This window comes from Pelecanus crispus, chromosome 2, assembly GCF_030463565.1.
Source record: "Pelecanus crispus isolate bPelCri1 chromosome 2, bPelCri1.pri, whole genome shotgun sequence".
Taxonomy (NCBI): domain Eukaryota; kingdom Metazoa; phylum Chordata; class Aves; order Pelecaniformes; family Pelecanidae; genus Pelecanus; species Pelecanus crispus.
Genome location: NC_134644.1, coordinates 70,184,034 through 70,203,375, shown reverse-complemented (window position 1 = coordinate 70,203,375; position 19,342 = coordinate 70,184,034).

The following is a 19,342-nucleotide window of genomic DNA, read 5'->3' as shown; positions in this document are numbered from 1 at the left end:
CATGGTGGCATCACGCCCGTGGCGCTGGAAGGCACTGCGGTCTGCTGAAAGGCGCGTCGCTGTAGGTCAATCTCTTGAGCTGTTTCTACCAGACATCTCCATGCCAAGCAGTGAATGCAGGTCTTACTCCTACCATGATGGCGGATGGTTTCTAATGACCACAAGATGGAAACAGAATTGGTTCTCTGTGCTGGCAGGTAACAGCCATACCACAAGGACCAAGACAACCAGCCACAGCAGCAGCGTGGGTGGCTCTCCACCACTGAGACGCCTGGTGTGGCTCTGTGGCCAGAGCAGGCAGGAGGCAGGTCGTGGCAGGAGGTGCACTGCAGTGGAGGCATGTGGGGCCATGCTGGATCCCATCCTTGGCACACCAGGACCTGCTCCATGCCATCCCTGCCATCTTCCTGGGGCAGCTTTTAGTCCTCCCCTTCCCCACAAGGTTGTCCTGGCTTTGCCTAGGCCATCTCCAAAGGGTTCACAAGCTAATTACTTCAACTAGAGTTTCTTTAGGTGTTCACTGCGTGAATGAAATGCTCGTCACATGGAAGCCAGGGGAATTCTGCCATTGGCCTTGGTAGCCATGTGATTTCACTGTTTGTCTACATATAGCTCATATGCAGGTCGATGTGTTGGCCAATTCCCATCAAAGCCTGTGAAGGCCACAGCATTAGACTGACTGGTATCTTGTCAAAAAGTAATACTAATAAAATAGACACATTGGCAGAAAATTATTCTGTTTTTTTACTGTAGTGGCCACAAAAATTATTTATCTTTGTAGTCAACACTCTAATAAGTACATTGAAACATAATTAGTTCTAAGTTTTTTGGGGTGATAGCTTTCTGTTATTAAAAATTGGTATGCTCTAAATTCATTAGTCATGTACTTTCTGCACTGTTGTATATGCAGTAAGGGTGTAGGTAAGTCAAGACTTGAAAACATTAATGGAAAAAAGGGCAGCCATCTATGAAGGATAATTTATTCATAGTAGATGTATGACCACAGTGCGAGGAGGGTTATGTCCCAGTTGGTTAAAATGTAGCATTTAAAATAAAGTTATTAGCTGCTGTCTAATAATTCATAAAGTAAAATAATGAAATACGGCTCTGCCAAAATGGAAATGCCCAATGGTTCCCACATAATCAACAACATTAAACTCCTGTTGCAACAAAGCATCACCAAATAATTGTGGAGTCTTTCACGGCTGAACATTACAGCAAGACTGTGGAATATCTCACTGAACCACAGAATGGTTGAGGTTGGAAGGAACCTCTGGAGGCCATCTGGTCCAACCCCACCTGCTCAAGCAGGGCCATCTAGAGCCAGTTGCCCAGGATCATGTCCAGACGCCTTCAAAATCAGCCAGTGTTTTCTACCATGGTAGTAAAAATGGGAGCTACTTTATAAACTGCGTAAATTAAATGTACTTACATAATAACTTCAGTTGTAAATCTGGTATCTGTTTATCTCCAGCTGTCAACTCATGCCGTGCGCTCAGCAAACTCAGGTGCTGTTTAAATGAGGTGGAGTTAGCGCTCATTCACTTGGGAAAGGAGGTTGCATTTTCACATTGTGGGACCAGCATTAAATTATACACATTGGAAGTAGGTCCATTAGCCTCCAGCACACACTTAAGACTTTCCAAAGTGAAACCTGTGACTACACTTCAAATTCTTCCCCTTGTAAAAAACAAATAGGATAGCAACACGCAAAATTAATTTAAGAGGAGGCCTTGGAAGAATAAAAATGGATAAGGTTAAAAGGGAGGAGCAATGTATGTATTAATCTCTCCCATAAGTCAACAACAGTTTCGAAATATAAAAATAAGTGGGTTTGAGGACAACAGAGTGAAGAGAAGTCAGAAACACACAATGTAAAGAGTAAAAAGTAAAAAGATCAGCTGATCAGTTAGTTTTTCTTAGATAGTAATAGCTTTGATCAACTCAGTCCAACGGGATTAGTCATTTGAATTGGATATGTATTTCAAGACAAGTACTTCTCCAACTAGGAGATATCAAGAAATTTGGCAATTGTGTTTTAATTACATGTAGCTTTGTTGTCACATGGGAGTTAAATATTTGTTTAGTTAGTTACACCCTTTAACATTTTAAGCAGCATTTAACAGTAACATATTAAGGAATATTTTTGCATATACTGTTGGATAGTTCAGGTCTGGAGGAAGTGACAACAGCAGCAACAGAGTGCTTTGGCAGCTCACAGTGACTTGTGAGTGCCTTAGCCCTGTCTTCTCCTTCCTGTGGGTGAGATTCGTAACTTCAGCTCTTTCCCATTAGCTCTCTCCTAGTAGAACAGCAGGAGCAAAGAGCACCTACCTGCAGATGTACAGCCAACAGTTGGGTTGGCAGAAGGGACTCCTCAGAGGCTATATAAAAGTCAGGAGACTTAACTTCTATAGCTGCCTTCCAGGTCCTGGAGTAAGATCCCAAACCAGTACTGACCTAGATGGCTCTTCTGGGGAAGTGCAAGAGGACAGAGGGGAGCTCTTTTTACAGGCATTTTCAGCCAAAACATTTTCTCTTCAATTCTGCAGTACTTATTCTACATCAACTTATATTAATGTAATGGTAGCAAAAGTCTCCTTGCTTTTGAAGCAGATGCTGCAGCACATACCAGTCTCGGTGATCATTTTCAAAACTGCCTGTTGAATATTTTCACTGGCCTATTCTAGAAGTTTAAAGATTAATGTAATTACTTTACAAAATCTCCTCCCAACAAACAGACGTTACAAGTTCTCCCTTTGCATAGTGTATATGTTTAATTTGTCAGAAAAAGGTGTTTCATTGATTGTTGTAGTGTTGCCACAGTTCTGGAGAAACAGAAGACCTGGGAAGAGTTTCCAAAGGAGCCATGCGCCAGTCTCCCACTGCCACCCCATTTTTCTGCTCCCTGCAGGAGACCTTCTCTAATCCATCCTTCCTAAGTAACAATACCCTACAGTTACAACTCCTGAATTCTTTAGTTCAAACAAAATGATGTATTAAGAGCTAAAGTACTTTTCATTTAAGTCCAGTTAAAATAGCAGGACATCTACTGTGCTCAGGGTTTGGTGATGCAAGTTGGCATCCCCTTCCCTTAGATCAGCCCCAAACTCCAATGAAGACTAGAAATCCTCTTACTGAACGCGATAGATTTTCAAGCAAGATTTTATCAAGAACGAAGGAGCTTCTCTTCTAGAAGAAGAAAAGGAAGCCAAGAAACAAAGCACAAAGAAAAAGCAAAGCACAATGCCAGGCAAGCAGAAGTTATGCAAAAAGTAACCATATTCAAAAGGTCTGGTTGTTCTTACAGCTTGCAGCGCATTGCTGAGTCAGTGCTGGAGGAATTAAAAGGATGACAGAGTGAAAAACCTGAGTACCATTGTAAAATAAAAAAAGGATAGAGAAGCTCTTTCCAGGGAGGCTAGTCTCTCATTTACCATAATGAAACTTTTTAATCACAACTTGCTTTTTTCACTTTCTGCTGTGAGACACTGTCATAGCTAGGTGGCACAAGACTTTCTTGAGAACTATTTAAAACCCAAGCTCCCAGTTGGAAATTACACAATAGGTCTTAATTTCTGTTCTGAAATTAGGTAATACAAACATATGCCAATCTCTAGTCTCAGTCTTCATTAAGTAATATTAACAAAACCAATAGATCATGTCATATGCCAGAATACAGTATCTAGGCCAAATTAACTTGTCCTTGATATTTATCCCTAAATCGATTGTATTAGTTTGGATACTTAATTAAATTACCTCTCCTCATATTCTATATAAATTTTTTTTTTAAATGAGGATAATGTAAAGATTTCCAGAGGAAAAATGTATCACAATTACTTGTTAATTATAGCTGAAGCAAGATCACTTTCTTTACTAAACAAAACAATGTTTATCAAGATGTTTTTACTTACAAAAATAGATTTAAAATTACCATTAAACTATGTGACGTATTTGGCTAAAAGAAAGACAGATCTTAAAAGTCAAGGTCATGTTGTAGAAAAGAATAATTCAGGCAAACTAAGAAGTAAAGGTAACCAGAAAAGAACGAAGAATCTTTCAAAGTCCATCCACTAGTTAGTATCTCAGGCACTAACTCACACTCAAAATTAATCAAATTAGTTTTAGAAATAATCTGATATTTCTGAATTTCAAATATGATCAGCAAATTTTCAGTTTCATTTGCATTATAGAATCATAGAATCATTTAGGTTGGAAAAGACCTTTAAGATCATCCAGTCCAGCCATTAACCTACACTACCAAGTCCACACTAAAACAATCAAGGGTAGACTACAGTAAACCATGTCCCCAAGTGCCACATCTACCCGTTTTTTGAACACTTCCAGGGATGGGGACTCCACCACCTCTCTGGGCAGCCTGTTCCAATGCTTGACTACCCTTTCCGTGAAGAAATTTTTCTTAATATCCAACCTAAACCTCCCCTGGCACAGCTTGAGCCCATTTCCTCTCGTCCTATCGCTAACTGCGTGGAGGAAGAGACCAACACCCACCTCACTACAACCTCCTTTCAGGTAGTTGCAGAGAGCGATAAAGTCTCCCCTCAGCCTCCTCTTCTCTAAGCTAAACAGCCCCAGTTCCCTCAGCCGCTCCTCATAAGACCTGTGCTCCAGACCCTTCAACAGCTTCATTGCCCTTCTCTGAACACGCTCCAGCACCTCAATGTCTTTCTTGTAGTGAGGGGCCCAAAACTGGACACATTATTCCAGGTGCAGCCTCACCAGCGCCAAGTACAGGGGGACAATCACCTCCCTGCTCCTGCTGGCCACACTATTCCTGATACAAGCCAGGATACTGTTGGCCTTCTTGGCCACCTGGGCAGACTGCTGGCTCATGTTCAGCCGGCTGTCGACCAACACCCCCAGGTCCTTTTTGGCCAGGCAACTTTCCAGCCACTCTTCCCCAAGCCTGTAGCATTTAGCCAAGTTTGACAAAAGTATGTCTAGAAAGATTAAATATATCTGGTCAAAAAATTTTAATCCTGAATTGTGCACAATAATGCAGGAAATAATTCTTCGATAGGTGCAAATATTTCTACTTTGAGAATTCCATTGACAAACACAATTCAGTCTACTTTCTATAATTTCTAAAGTCTGGAAATGCAAACAAGAAAATGTTAGAAAAAAACAGTCACAACTTCTTTTGCCCACACTGCTCACATACAATTCTGATATTTTATTTTTCAGATGTTCCCTATTTTTAGAAGAGCAATTAAAAACCAGTTATAACAATGTATTAGGTGTTGCCAATCATTGCCTTTTTAATGTCAAACATCCCTTCAAGTTTCATCCGATTTTCCCTACGTTGTTCTGGAAGTACATGGGTGTGTGTCTACCAACATCAAAGGGAGCTGAATAACTCTGTAGGAGTACATATTTGGTTCACACAAGAGGGCTAATAAGGCTAATGAAATCTACTAGTACTTCAACATTTCTACATTATTTTGAACTTTATTAAACTGGAGAATATCTTCAAAGCATGAGCTATATTTTTCTCACCTGTATTTTCTCCTTGTTTAAGTTTTATCAGCAAATAAGTTTCCTATGGGGCTTGATGTCACATGTAATTTGTGTGCTAAATAAGTATTTATACATGCACATTCTTATTAACCTACTCAGCCTTTCTGCTATGTTCCACTGACGACAGTGTTTTCATCAAGCAAGTATTCTGAGAAAACTGTAAGTCGGTATTATATAGCTCCTTTCTAAATTATGTACATATTACATATTAAGTATTTTTCTTTGTCCAGAAATAATGTTTAGTCAATTATTAGAATAAATGTAATTAATGTATGTATTTATTTACATATCCACAGTAGTTAGGGTGTAGTCTTTAAGGAAAAGCAGCATTGCAGGAGGTGTAGCCTGTGTCTGCTCAGCGTGCTGTCCTGGACATTTTATGGGAAATAAGAGTAAAAAAAACCATAAAATAGTTGATGCTTAACAGAGCTGCAGACTAATCTATAAGAGAATAATTAGTGGCTTGTTGTCACTAGATTTAACATTCAGTGGAGTTTTTTAAATTATCTAACCAAGCAGATAACATGTCTAGTCCTTGGCCAGGTGTAAAATCAACATATTTCTGCTAATTCCAAGAAGCTGGGCTGTCTTTGGCTAGTCCCAACCCAATGTTTGTGGACATCATTGAAATAAATTACAGCCTCATTTTTCCAGTTAGCATGCTGCATGTGTACTTGGAATAATTAAGTGAATATTTAAATATTTGATCTTATGCTATTCACATGTAAAGGAATTTTCCCATTCATTTTAAAAGTAATAGCTTTAAGTCCAAAACAATTAACAGTTTCATTAAATGTGGTGCTATGAATGTTCATGGTCAACCTCAAAATGTTCTAAGTTCCTTTTTAAAAACATAATAATCCTACTTGAATATTTCTACGGTTGTAAGTCCTTCACCCTCTGCACAAGAGAACATACTTTTTAATTTACAGTTATAGTGCTTTAGCTGTGTAACACCCTGAACAATCCCTCCTCTTGTATAGATTCAGAGGTTTAATGAAATATTGCTGGGGGGGGCAGGACAGAAGTAAAGATCACTTACTGTGAAATCATCAGTGCCCAGCACGGATGACTGGCAGACATGCTCTTGGAAATGAGCTGGGTAAGTAAAAAAATGGTTGTGGTGCTGCTCCCTCTCCCAAAGTTGACATATAAATCCAAGTCACAATATCTAAGAAGTTTAAGAGATTATTCCATTTTACAACCTTTCAGATGCCTTGTCTTAACATATTCCTAAAGCAGACAGGAAGGTTTACCTTATATTTTGTGAGAGATTAAGTTTATTTTGAGTGTGAGAGGTACACAGGTCAGCTGATAGTATAGCAAGGAGATAACTTTTTGATGGCTGGTCTTGACTAGCAATATCTGGGTTGGAGAAAGAATGGATTGGTTCTGTCAATGTATCAAAGCAAATTCTGAATAATTTAGGTGCATACAATTTCTTTTCTTCCAATTCTAAGTATTCCTTGAAAAGAAGACAGATGAAAAGGATGATTTAGATGATATTCTAAGACTACTTTATCAAGATTAGAGTCTTCATGTTATCTTATCCTGATAGTTTGCCACATACTGTGGTTTGGCTAGAGAGGTCCAAATGAAGGCTGATAGAATCTCAGGAAAACTGTAAAGGTCACAGACAGTAGCAGATTCATGGCCAACAAAGAACTGTTCAAGAAAGGTGGAAAAAATGTGAGATTGTTGTGAAGTTAGGCTTAATACAGCTGAACAGATTCAATTGGATTCAATGCCAGCAAAGGAGGAGCGGCATGGTGATGATTAGGAAACATGTATTTCTTCAAAGCGCAGCACCTAGGGGTAATTGTGAGGAGTCTAGTTCTGATCATGTTTTTAATACCAGGAATGTGTTTGAAGCTGCTGATATGAAAGCCCTCCAGACATATCATTTGTTCAGCCTGCCTACAGATCTCTGGAGTTCTCATCCCACCTGGCTGCTTAGGAACTTCTCCTTGAAAGAGCTATGTTTCACATCTACCTACCAGACTCTGGATCTTTTTCTAAGCTTAATCCAACTATCAAAGTCCTGTTTGCAAGCAGGTACCAAAGCTGCCAGTCCCAAGGTGGCTGGTACAGTTGCTTGAACAACCATCAGTGAGTTAATTAGTCTCAGGGAACATCATGTGGAGGATGTCTGGGCTAAAGGACTGTTCTTCCTGATTCCCATCAGAAGAAGGGGTATGAATATCCTAGATAAGAAAAAGCCTAGATGAGTGTGAGACATATTTAAAACAGGAGGGTTTGAGTTCCACTATGAGTTATGACAACTGGCCCAAAGGTGCTTGCCTCACTCCATCGGCTGAGTCAGTGCCTAATTTCTTCCATGTAAAACATGGAGATAGGTAGCATTTCTTCACCAAATAGGTTCCAGAAGGTTCAAAGAGAGAATCACATAGTGGACTGGGTAGTTGCTGAGTTCAGACCTTCAGTCCCAGGGGCCTTGGTGAGGGCTGTAACTGTTCTGTTTTTTGTGACCTTATATGGAAGTATAGTTATTGAAGCAAACCCAGTATCGCATGTGAGGCAGTTGCATATCTGGAGTGAAATCCATGATGATGACATTGGCATCATTGTGCTGGACAAACACACTTTGAACTTGACTTGATATGGATGTTACTCCAGGCTTAATGTAACACAAGGTCAGGCACAGAAGACCATTGCTGCCAAGCTGGACATCCCTTGATACCTATATAAATGTGAAGAAAGGAGTGGAAAGAATAATGAAGTAAATAATAAAGAGGATCAAATAGTTTTGGGAATAGATGGACTAATGAAGTATGCTTTCTTATGGACAATATTTTATCATTGGGTTTCACTGTCTAATTTGGGGAAAGCATCCTTCACAGCTTCCTCCACAGCTGGGGCTTGCAGAACACTTTACTCTTATTTGGATTTTCTAGTGCCTAGTAAGCTCCAAGTTCATCCTACTAGCCCTCTTGCCTCTGATGGGCTTCCTAAAAATTTACTGTTAAATAAAAAAGGTCATGTTGCTTACAGCTAAAACAGACGGGAAAACAAAAAATACATATCTTTGTGTCAGGGCCTTGAATGCCCCAACAGACTCTGAACCTCTTCCCCCACCTTCTGTTGAGGGTTTTGGCTGCCTGCACCCAAAGCCAGCTCTCATGCAGCCCAGGTGTGTACCTGGGGTTCAACTGCTGGGAGAAGCCTCCAAGCTCAGGTCCTCACCTCCACTAGGCTGTAGGTATACCTCTGCCAGGAATCATACTTTGCTGACTTGCTCTTCTGGCTTGACCTTGGACCTGCCTCATCCCTATGGACCTGTCTGGTGACAGAGCTGCCCATGGTTACCATCATGAGCCCTGCTCTGGTCGTCTTGCTCAAGTGTTGTGAGACCATGTCGTGTTGGGGAGCCCTGTCTTCCTGCTTCACTGTGCCCCTCGGGTCCTGGCTCCTCTTGCCCTGTGGAGCTGCCTTGCTCTGGCTGTGCTCTGACCCTCAGCTCAGACAGCTCAGCTGTGACAGGCTTGTCCTTGTCTGGGTCTCTGATAGGGAAAATATGTGAACCAAGCTCAAGACAAAACATGTAGGACCTGAGGGCAGGAGTCTCATTTTCCACTGCTGCCATCCTTTGAAGCAGTGCTTCTGAACAAGGAAAGACATCTACCAGAGGTTAGGCACTTTCTCTAACTTCTAGTGTCTCCAACAATAGAGGAAAACAGATACATTCTGCAGATACCTGTTGGGCCTACCATAAAATCCCTGGAGAGTCTGGTGTTCAGGGAGTGTTCCTCTATCCCTCAACATGACAGCTAGCTTTCCTAACTCATCTTGGTCACTTTTAGATTTCTTTTTGCCACTCAGATCTCTGCATTATCTGCTCCCAGACTGGCTCATCCAGCTCAGATAGAGACCCACACATCAGTTGTTCTGGTATGATGCTCTGTCCAGATTCCCAGTGAAAAAGCTTGCCATGTCTTGGGGGGAGAGGGCTCTCAAGGTACCAATTTCAAATCACCCTTAACTCCAGCCAGTTAAAACAAACAGAGGATTTATTTGCAAGATCTAAGAAAGGCAACACAGACACAAGTCTTATAAATGCTGTAACTAAAGAAAAACATGCTTTATCTGCCTCTGCTCAGAAGAAATCTGAAAGGTCTCTCTTTTTGTCCTTCTAGCCAGCTGACAACACCAGGGACCAGCCTCTTACCTAATCCACATAGTCTGTGACTGAGTCCTTTTGCATTTCCCCTCCTCCATTGCCAGAACAGGCTATTTTTAGACCCACAGGGTCCAGTCATGTTCTCTGCCTCCTCCCAGAGAATACTGAAATAAAGTAATGTTTGGGAGGTAATTTTAATGCTTTTAATACTTTTCCCTTTACATAATTGACAGCCTTCACCTCTTTGGAAATGCTCACATCCCTGTGGCATGGTTGAAAGTGGTTAATAGCTATCTGGACAGTATATGTAGTCAGTCAGCAGTTTCTCTAGTGCTTAGTTAAGCTACAAGCAAATCACTAACCCATTGAGAAAATAACATCCTTTTGCTGTGCATGGGACCCAATGAAATTCACTGGGGGAAGCTGGTTTATCCCCAGAACCACATACATAACATAAAGCATATAATTTGAAAAATACACATTACAAAACCACAAGCAAGGGAGGGCAGCCCTGTAGCCCTTTTCCCCGGGTGAGACTGTGGCAATGCAATATAGATAGAGAAGAGTATGGTCTGGACCAGTGCCTCCGTGTCTTTCCCACTCACCTCAGTTTTCCTGCTTCCTGAGTCTTGTGTTGAACCACTGCTGCTACTCTGTTATATGCACACAAACACTTTTGCTTTTAACGCCTTCTGACGTGACAGTCTCCCCTGCATCCCATTCCCCCATACTTGACTCGAGCAGCAGTCACTTCCTACCATGGGCTCTGTGCTATTCCTCACTTCAGGTGCTGACCTGCCTGCCTGTTGGGTAGGAAGGGTCCAGAGGGTCTGCAAAGGCTAATTTCTCGTCCTGCCTTTTGCATTCACTCACCACATGGTGTTTCAATCAGCAATTCTGTCCATGTCCTCCTGAAAATGAGACACTTCTCTCCAGGGTGGAATTTCAAACCTTGGGCTGACTAGACTCCTACACAAATCATGGAAAGAACTAGACTCCTCAAAAGGGGATCCAGAGGTGATCAGTGTCTATGAGCGGGGAACTCTATACAGCTATCCAATAAACCTTGTTTCGATTTACAGAAGGCTGTTCTGTTGGTAGACAGAACCACTGTGCTTAATGTGGTCTCTCTTACACACTTTGAAATGTCACAATACTTCTCAGCCACCCACACTCCCATCACAACCTTTGTGTCTCTTGAACACAAGCCAGAAATGTGCTGTGTGCATTAATTCTAGGTGTGGTGGTAAAAGACATGGTTGCATATAATACAGGGTTCATATAAAACAGCTTTGACCAGGAGGTGAATAATGCTCAATTCTGTCCCACAGTGGGGGGACAAACTGCTTAGGAGAGAGCCAGATATCTAGTCAGTGATTAGAAAACTCAGGTTTTATGGTATGTTAAGTGCTTCCACAGTGGGACCAGACAGTCCATCATTATTTAGGACAAAGCTTAAAAATCCTCTTTATTTAATGGAAGGATTAGAAAATTCTCTAGAGGACTGCAGAAGATATGAATCTAACCATAACCATTTCTGGAGGGCAAAAAGAAGTAGCAATGCCTAATTCCAGATCATCTCCCATGAAGGGTAACCTAAGGGTGCAGAACTGCTGACTGGCTTATTGGTCAGGAGGTTGTGAACAGCAAGCAGCCCATCACCTTCAAAATGGAAGGAAGCTTAGATGCTGAAGGAAGAAACAGGAATGGCAAAGCTCTCTTTTCATTTGTTTTAGAATCATAGAATCATAGAATGCTTTGGGTTGGAAGGGACCTTTAGAGATCATCTAGCCCAACCCCCTGCCATGGGCAGGGACAGCTTTAACTGGATCAGGTTGCTTAGAGCCCCGTCCAACCTGACCTAGGGATGGGGCCTCCACTACCTCTCCGGGCAACCTGTTCCAGTGCCTCACCACCCTCTTTGTAAAAAATTTCTTCCTTATATCCAGTCTAAATCTACTCTTCTTTAGTTTAAATCCATTATTCCTTGTCCTGTCACAACAGGCTTTGCTAAAAAGATTGTCTCCATCCTTCCTATAGGCCTCCTTTAAGTACTGAAAGGCCGCAATAAGGTCTCCCCGCAGCCTTCTCTTCTCCAGGCTGAACAACCCCAACTCCCTCAGCCTGTCCTCGTAGGAGAGGTGCTCCAGCCCTCAGATCATTTTTGTGGCCCTCCTCTGGACCCGCTCCAACAGTTCCATGTCCTTCTTGTGCTGAGGGCTCCAGAGCTGGATGCAGTACTCCAGGTGAGGTCTCACCAGAGCAGAGTAGAGGGGCAGAATCACCTCCCTCGACCTGCTGGCCACTCTTCTTTTGATGCAGCCCAGGATACGGTTGGCTTTCTGGGCTGCAGGCGCACATTGCCGGCTCATGTCCAGCTTTTCATCCCCCAGTATCCCTAAGTCCTTCTCTGCAGGGCTCCTCTCAATCCCTTCATCTCCCAGCCTGTATTGCTATCGGGGGTTGCCCCATCCCAGGTGCAGGACCTTGCACTTGGCCTTGTTGAACCTCATGAAGTTCACACAGGCCCACCTCTCCAGCTTGTCCAGGTCCCTTTGGATGACATCTCATCCTTCTGGTATGTCAACTGCACCACTCAGCTTGGTGTCATCTGCAGACTTGCTGAGGGTGCACTCAATGCCACTGTCTGTCATTGATGAAGATATTAAACAGCACTGGTCCCAGTACGGACCCCTGAGGGACCCGACTTGTCACCGGTCTCCATTTGGACATCAAGCTGTTGACCACTACTCTCTGGATGTGACCATCCAACCAACTCCTTATCCACTGAACAGTCCACCCATCAAACCCCTATCTCCCCATTTCAGAAAGAAGGATGTTGTGGGGGACTGTGTCGAAGGCCTTACAGAAGTCCAAATAGGTGACATCCGTTGCTTTTCCCTTGTCCACTGATGCAGTCACTCCTTCATAGAAAGCCGCTAGGTTGGTCAGGCAGGACTTGCCTTTGGTGAATCCATGCTGGCTGTCTCGAATCACCTCCCTGTCCTCCATGTGCTTGAGCATAGCTTCTAGGAGGATCTGTTCCATGATCTTCCCAGGCACAGAGGTGAGGCTGACAGGTCGGTAGTTCCCAGGGTCCTCCCTTTTTCCCTTTTTAAAAATGGGCACAATGTTTCCTTTCTTCCAGTCACCAGGGACTTCACCTGATTGCTATGACTTTTCAAATATCATGGAGTGGCTTGGCAACTGCATCAGCCAAGTCCCTCAGGACTCTGGGATGCATCTCATCAGGTCCCATAGACTTGTGTACATTGAGGTTCTTTAGGTGGTCTCAAACCTGATCTTCCCTTACAGTGGGAGGGGCTTTACCCCCCTGGTCCCCATCTTGCGGTCCATCGACTCAGGAGGGGCGAGGAGAGATGTTGCCAGTGAAGACTGAGGCAAAGAAGTTGTTGAGTACCTCAGCCTTCTCGTCTGTTGATACTAGGTTGGTATTCTTGTTCCTCAGGGGGGTATGCTTTCTTTAACCTTTCTTTTTTGGTTGACATACCTGTAGAAGCCCTTCTTGTTATTCTTTACATCCCTTGCCAAGTTCAGCTCCAGCTGTGCCTTGGCCTTCCTGACCCCCTCCCTACACAACCAGGCATCTTCCCTGTACACTTCTCCTGTCCCTGCTTCCACTGCCCATGCAGTTCCCTCTTACTCTTTTGTTTGACCAGCATGTCTTGACTCAGCCATGCTGGTCTCTTCCCTTTCTTGTCTGATTTCTTACAGCTGGGGACTGAGAGCTCTTTCACTCTATGGAAGCTGTCCTTAAAGATCTGCCAGCTCTGTTCCGTTCCTCTGTCCCTGAGGACCGTTTCCCAGGGGGTCCTTCTGACTAACTCCTTGAAGAGCTGGAATTTTGCTCTCCTAAAATTTAGGGTTCTGACTGTACTCCTTGCTTTTCCCATATCCCTCAGGAGTGTGAACTCCACCAACACATGATCACTGCAGCCCAGGCTGCCTCCAGTCTTGACATCACCAATGAGCTCACTTGCATTGGTGACCATCAGGTGCAGTATTGCATCCCCTTGGGTTTAAATTTTTTCTGTAGATTCTGCACCTCCTGTGTTTGTACATACATTCTGTAAGGAAATTGCTTTCTTCATTCATACCTTAACCTTAAAACTGAAGGGTGATTTCAGGGAACGGGTGGGAGTTATAGTGCTCAGCTCTTCCGTGATGCCAGTCCTTGTAACTGTGATACATGACCACTGATGTGCTTCCCCCAGGCATTCAGCCAGTGAAAGGGTGCTCTTCTACTTAGCTGCATGGGGAACTAGAAGGGAAGAGTGCTCTGTGGAGGAACTAACAGGTAGGGGTACCAGGTGTTTCCTGGCTGCAGCTGACCATTGGGGAAAATAAGTAAATTTTGAGGGGCTGCTTGTGATTTTCTATGGAGTGATTTTTGGTTTGTGATGGAGTTGCTTTGTTGGAATAAGTATCAGAAGTTCTTCAAAATGAAGGATGCCAAATCTATGAATAGAAAACAATGTTTTCAGGTTACTTGGTTTTCTACCACAATTAGTTCAATATGCACAATGCCATTATGGATCTAAAATATTTCTTACATTGTCAGCTGGGTCATAAAGCTAGCAGGCTGTCTATAGCTATAAACTGTGTTATTTTTTCATATTTGTCCCTGCTAGCTTGAGCCAGTTCAGAGATGAGTCCAGTGCAAACATGTGTCCAGTCATGCACACATTTGGATGGTCTAATCAGCTTTAAGCCTGCACAGAAATAAACATCTCTGCTAGCACCTTTCAGCAGTAATGCAGCAATGCTATTCTAACCAGCTAGGCAGTTAGTCTGTTTTTTCGTCAATATTAACCTTTAGACTTCAGCTAAGTGTTTATCTTGGCTTCACTGAGGTCTGCTCTTGACCATAAAAAGTCAACGCATACAAGTACTGTGTATCAAGATTGAGAAACTAATTTTTAAATATTTTAATTACTTAGAAGCTGTATTTAAAAAGTCCCAGACCTTTCAAAGAGAAATAAAGAATGGCTTTTCTTTTCAGCTTTGTAAGCGCTCTTGCAACTTGCCTGTCTTCCTTTCCAACACCCTTTCTGAAACAAAGATCTCAGTGGTTCCTGACACAGAGTGATTGCCCACACTTTGCCATACTGGAATAACTAACTATTCACTGTCTTGTGGAATAGTATTGGCACAGCAGTCAGATAGCTACATAGGAAAGGGTGCAGAAAAACAAATTGTTTTCTAGGTAACACAAATGTATCCATTGATACTGACTTGCAAGAATAGTTAATCATCTGCTGAACAGCTTTTACATTTGCCCTGCTAGTCAGGTATTTTGTAACTTAGTGTAAATAAATGGATCGACATTTTTCATCCTGTCTTGAATTAGATTTTTAGAGTGCTACTAATAGTCAGTTCCAAAGTGCATACACTTACAGATGTAAATATATATATATATATGTATGTTGTCTGTGAATCACAGGGCACTTTGTGCAGAGCTACACTGTGACACTGGAGATCTGCTCGCTGACAGTCTCTGTCTCAAAATCAGAATGGAAGGAACATTGTGGTGGAGTTTGTTACAGCTTGTCTGATTAAGAGGATGAAGTGGATGAGCTATAGACAACTATCAGAAGCCTCTCAGTTGCAAGCCCTTGCCCTCATGTGGAATTTCAATCATCCAGATATCTTCTAGGACAGTAAAACAGGAATGTACAAGCAGTCCATGACTTTCCTAGGCTCTAATCATGACAATTTCTGAATGCAAACATAAGATAAGCTGACCCAGTTAATGTGCTACTCAACCTGCCTCTCACAAACAGGGAGGAAGTGATGGCAAATATGTCTGTAGATAGTAATTTGGGTTACCGTGACCACCAGATGATCAAATTGAGGATCTGGAGAAAGGCTAGGAAGGTAAGCAGTAGGATTGGGGCTTGGACTCTGGGGGAGTGGACATTGGCTTATTCAGGGTAGAAAAGAAGCAAGGTAGGTAGGGCTCCCTGCTTTGCTGTTGAGCTGAAAGGCAAAAAGAGAGCATACAAGAGGGGAAACAAGGGCAGGCACAAAAGGAAAAGTGTAAGTGCAAGGGTATTCTGGATGAAATCAGGAAGGCCAAAGCTAAGCTAGAAATAAAACTTTCTAGAGATAAAAAGGTCAACAAGAAGGATTTCTACAAGTGTATTAGCAGCAGAGAGGTCAAGAGAAAATATGGGTCCATTGATGAATGGTGCATACAGCTTATTGGTAGACAACATGGAAAAGGCTGAAGCGCTCAATGTCTTTTAATCTCACTTTTCCTGAGCAAAGTCTCCTCTCAGACCTCTGTGCATGCCAGCACAGTTCAGGAAGATCAGGGACAGCAAAACAGCAACTATTTGGGAAAGCTAGATGTCAAATCTCTGGTGCTGGATAGGGTATGCCCAAGATGCAAGAAGGCTAGGCTGCCTCAATCTAGTGAAGAGGAGTGTGAGGGACAATCTAATAGCAGTCTAGAGCTACTTCAAGATTAATTACAAAGATGACAGGACCAAACACTTCTCAATAGTGGCAGACAGTAAAATGAAGGACAATGGCCACAAGTTGCAGGTCAGGATCATTAAGAAATATTTGCTTAATATGAAGGTGCCCCAACCCTGGAACTGGCCCAAGGGAGGTTGTGGCACTCTCATCCTTAGAGGTTTCCAAGGCTTGAACATACAGAGCCATGGCTGGCCTAACTGTCAGCAGTCCAGGTTTATACTCTGATTGCAATTAAAAATGAAACACATGATACAGAACAACAGGTCCCTTGGAGTGAGTGTCTGCTCACTTTGAACAGCTCAAGAACTTCACCTGAGAAACACAGAATTAACAACTGAAGTGTTGCTAGTGGGGAACAAGTGTTGGTTTTGGGAACAGGCATTTTCAAGAATTTGTCTTTCAATCTCTACCACTTTTTGCAAGATTTGGTGCTTTTGTAATCACTTGATGGTTATGCTTATTTGCAGCCCAATCTAATTGGTGATACTGTATAGCACTGAGTATTTATATGCAAGGCCAACAGAGTTCAAAAGACTTTGCCATGCATTCTTCAAGGTTCATGACTTCATATATCACAACCTCCATTGCTATCAGAGTTTGGGGCAGGGGGATGTTTTTCTGTTAGGAGAGCATTACTTTGAGTCACCTCTATCAGCTTTGGGAGGGTGGAAAAAATTGCCCACTTGGTAATTCCTCTTATTGTAAAAGAAAAAAGATAGCAGACATTACCTGGGAATAGTATAACACAGTTATCACAATTTGAATGTTACTGAACATAGTTCATAGATTAACTTCTCCAAATAGAAAGTGGGAAAAGAATTAGAGCTTGCTGTGTACCTAAGGTTAATCTTCCTGCACCTGTAGGAAGTTTGGACATTACCACTAACAACAAATGGAAAAAATTGAGTTTAATGAACAACTTAGTTTCCCAAATAAGTCAAAATTTGTCTCCATTGGGGGGAAAAAAGTGTTAATTACCTTGCTTGGTTTTTTTCCCTTTTTCTGGTGATTTATAAGCCACCAGAGGACACAGAAGATAACAGGACCCCAGCCCTCACCCCTTCTACCTCTCTGGGACCTACAAGTACCCAATATGCCACAATGAGCTACAGAGCAGACAGTGAGACTTTTGTGGCCTCCTTGTGTTGCTGTAGTCTGCATTGAGTGAAATACTTCACAGGAACACATGCTGCCTGTCACCACTTCCCACAGCCTGTGCACCACTGAGTCTGGTGGAAGAGCTCCTGTCACTGCTGTGAGCCAGCCCACACTTACAGCAAGTGTTACTTTGTTTATTTCACAGAAATTCACATGGTTAAAATGACATTCATCATCAGTGTTTTGCAACTTAGCTTCAAAAATGCAATGGTGCAATTGACTTCCTTTTTTTTAAAGATACATATACATAGACTGATATGTGCAGAGCAACATACAAGTAACAACATGGCTGAAGATGACATTCATAATTTTAGTCATATACACACTCATCTTAAGACCTGTTAGGTTTAATATTTTAAACTGTCTATTTAATATGGGCCAAACTAAACCTATAGAAGAACAGTGCTAGGACTGCACTTGCAGGTTTCACTCTCTGCCCATTCTCCATTCAGTAAAAATTGTATTATCTTGGGTCTCATTCTGCCTCACATAAACAAGATTGTACATTCCTTTCATTATGGAACTCCTGTTGCTCACCTTCTGTCCTATAATCACCCGTGATTTCACTCCTTTTATTTTATTCCCTTTCAAACCGCAAGGAGTCAAGTTTCTTTTGTTGTTGTTAATTATGTGATTAGTTCCTAGTTCAACCACTTCAGGTATAGTTAGGCTGAAAAGGGTACGATGCAAGTAGCAGTAGAATAGGAGAAAGAAAAGCAAGGGATGGATCAGTTTTCTAATCCTGTTGCTATGAAATTCCAGCCTGCTCTTCTGCAAATGGAGCTTTCTACAGAGCACAACACTGCAGGATTTTCTGATAGTCAGCAACCACTCACGGGTGTACTAAAAAGCTGCAAAGCACTTTTCTAATGTTTTTGTGTTGTCAGCCACTGACCTAGAGAGTCTCAATCCAAGCAATGACAGACCTCAGGGATATGCTGTGCGTAAGGGGGGAAAATTAATGTAGTTAATGTATTAATTTTCTATGAAGAGCTATCACTCTTTCCGCTCCATATCTTGAAAAACAGCATAAGTGAGATAATTACAAAACAGGGCAAGTCTTTATGGCATTTAAAGTTATTTGTGTTTTTATCTGTGTATAAGAGATTTGAGAAGGGCTCTAGGGGTGGCCATTTGAGAACAGAAATAATTCAGGCAAAGTTGTGTAGAGCCTTTCTGAACACGACTGGTACAAACCTAGTTGTCATTAGCATTCCTGAGAAGAAACAACTGGTGGAATCTCTTTACTGCATCATCACCTTCCTAGAAAAAAATAAATACATTAAAAAGAAAATTAGCCAAAACCAGTTAGGAGTGGAGAGGGCGAGTCCATGGGTTCTCCTAAACTTAAGTTACTTGTATTCACAATCCTCCGAGTCACCCAAGCATACTAGTTCAGCATGCCTCAGTTATACATTTATTGGTCTGCTTTAAAACTACTGAACTGAGGCCAATGGAGAGAATTAGCGGTGTTATCTGCAGCTCATCAGACAGAACTGACACCTGCAGTAAAAAAAAAAGATAACAATAGACAGATATAGTAATAAAAGCAATTAATTTTAAGAGGAAGACACTTAACATGCTAATCCTGCAGATTACTGCAATTCTCACTTTCAGCTGACCAGCCACCACATTCAGAATATAACTATCAGGAGCAGGCTAATGGTCTCGGGAAGTTACACTGTGTCAATTTTTTTTTTTTGATGGAAGACTGTGTTTTGAAGACAAAATTGTTGTATCAATGTATTTCTCCATAAGGTAAACCCATGTATTAAAGACTTTCTTTCTATTAATGTACTGTGGATTCTCCACCTAAAGGAACTTTGCTGTCTCATAACTAGGGGTGAAGTGTCAAAGACTGTAACACAGATGTTGGCCACTTGAATGGTAGGCCTTCAACTTCTGCATATTCTGCATAATATTTATTCTAACATTTCTGCAATTAGGACAGTTAGTAGTAGTATAGTATACTAACTGTATTTTAGTACAATATACTGACTGTAT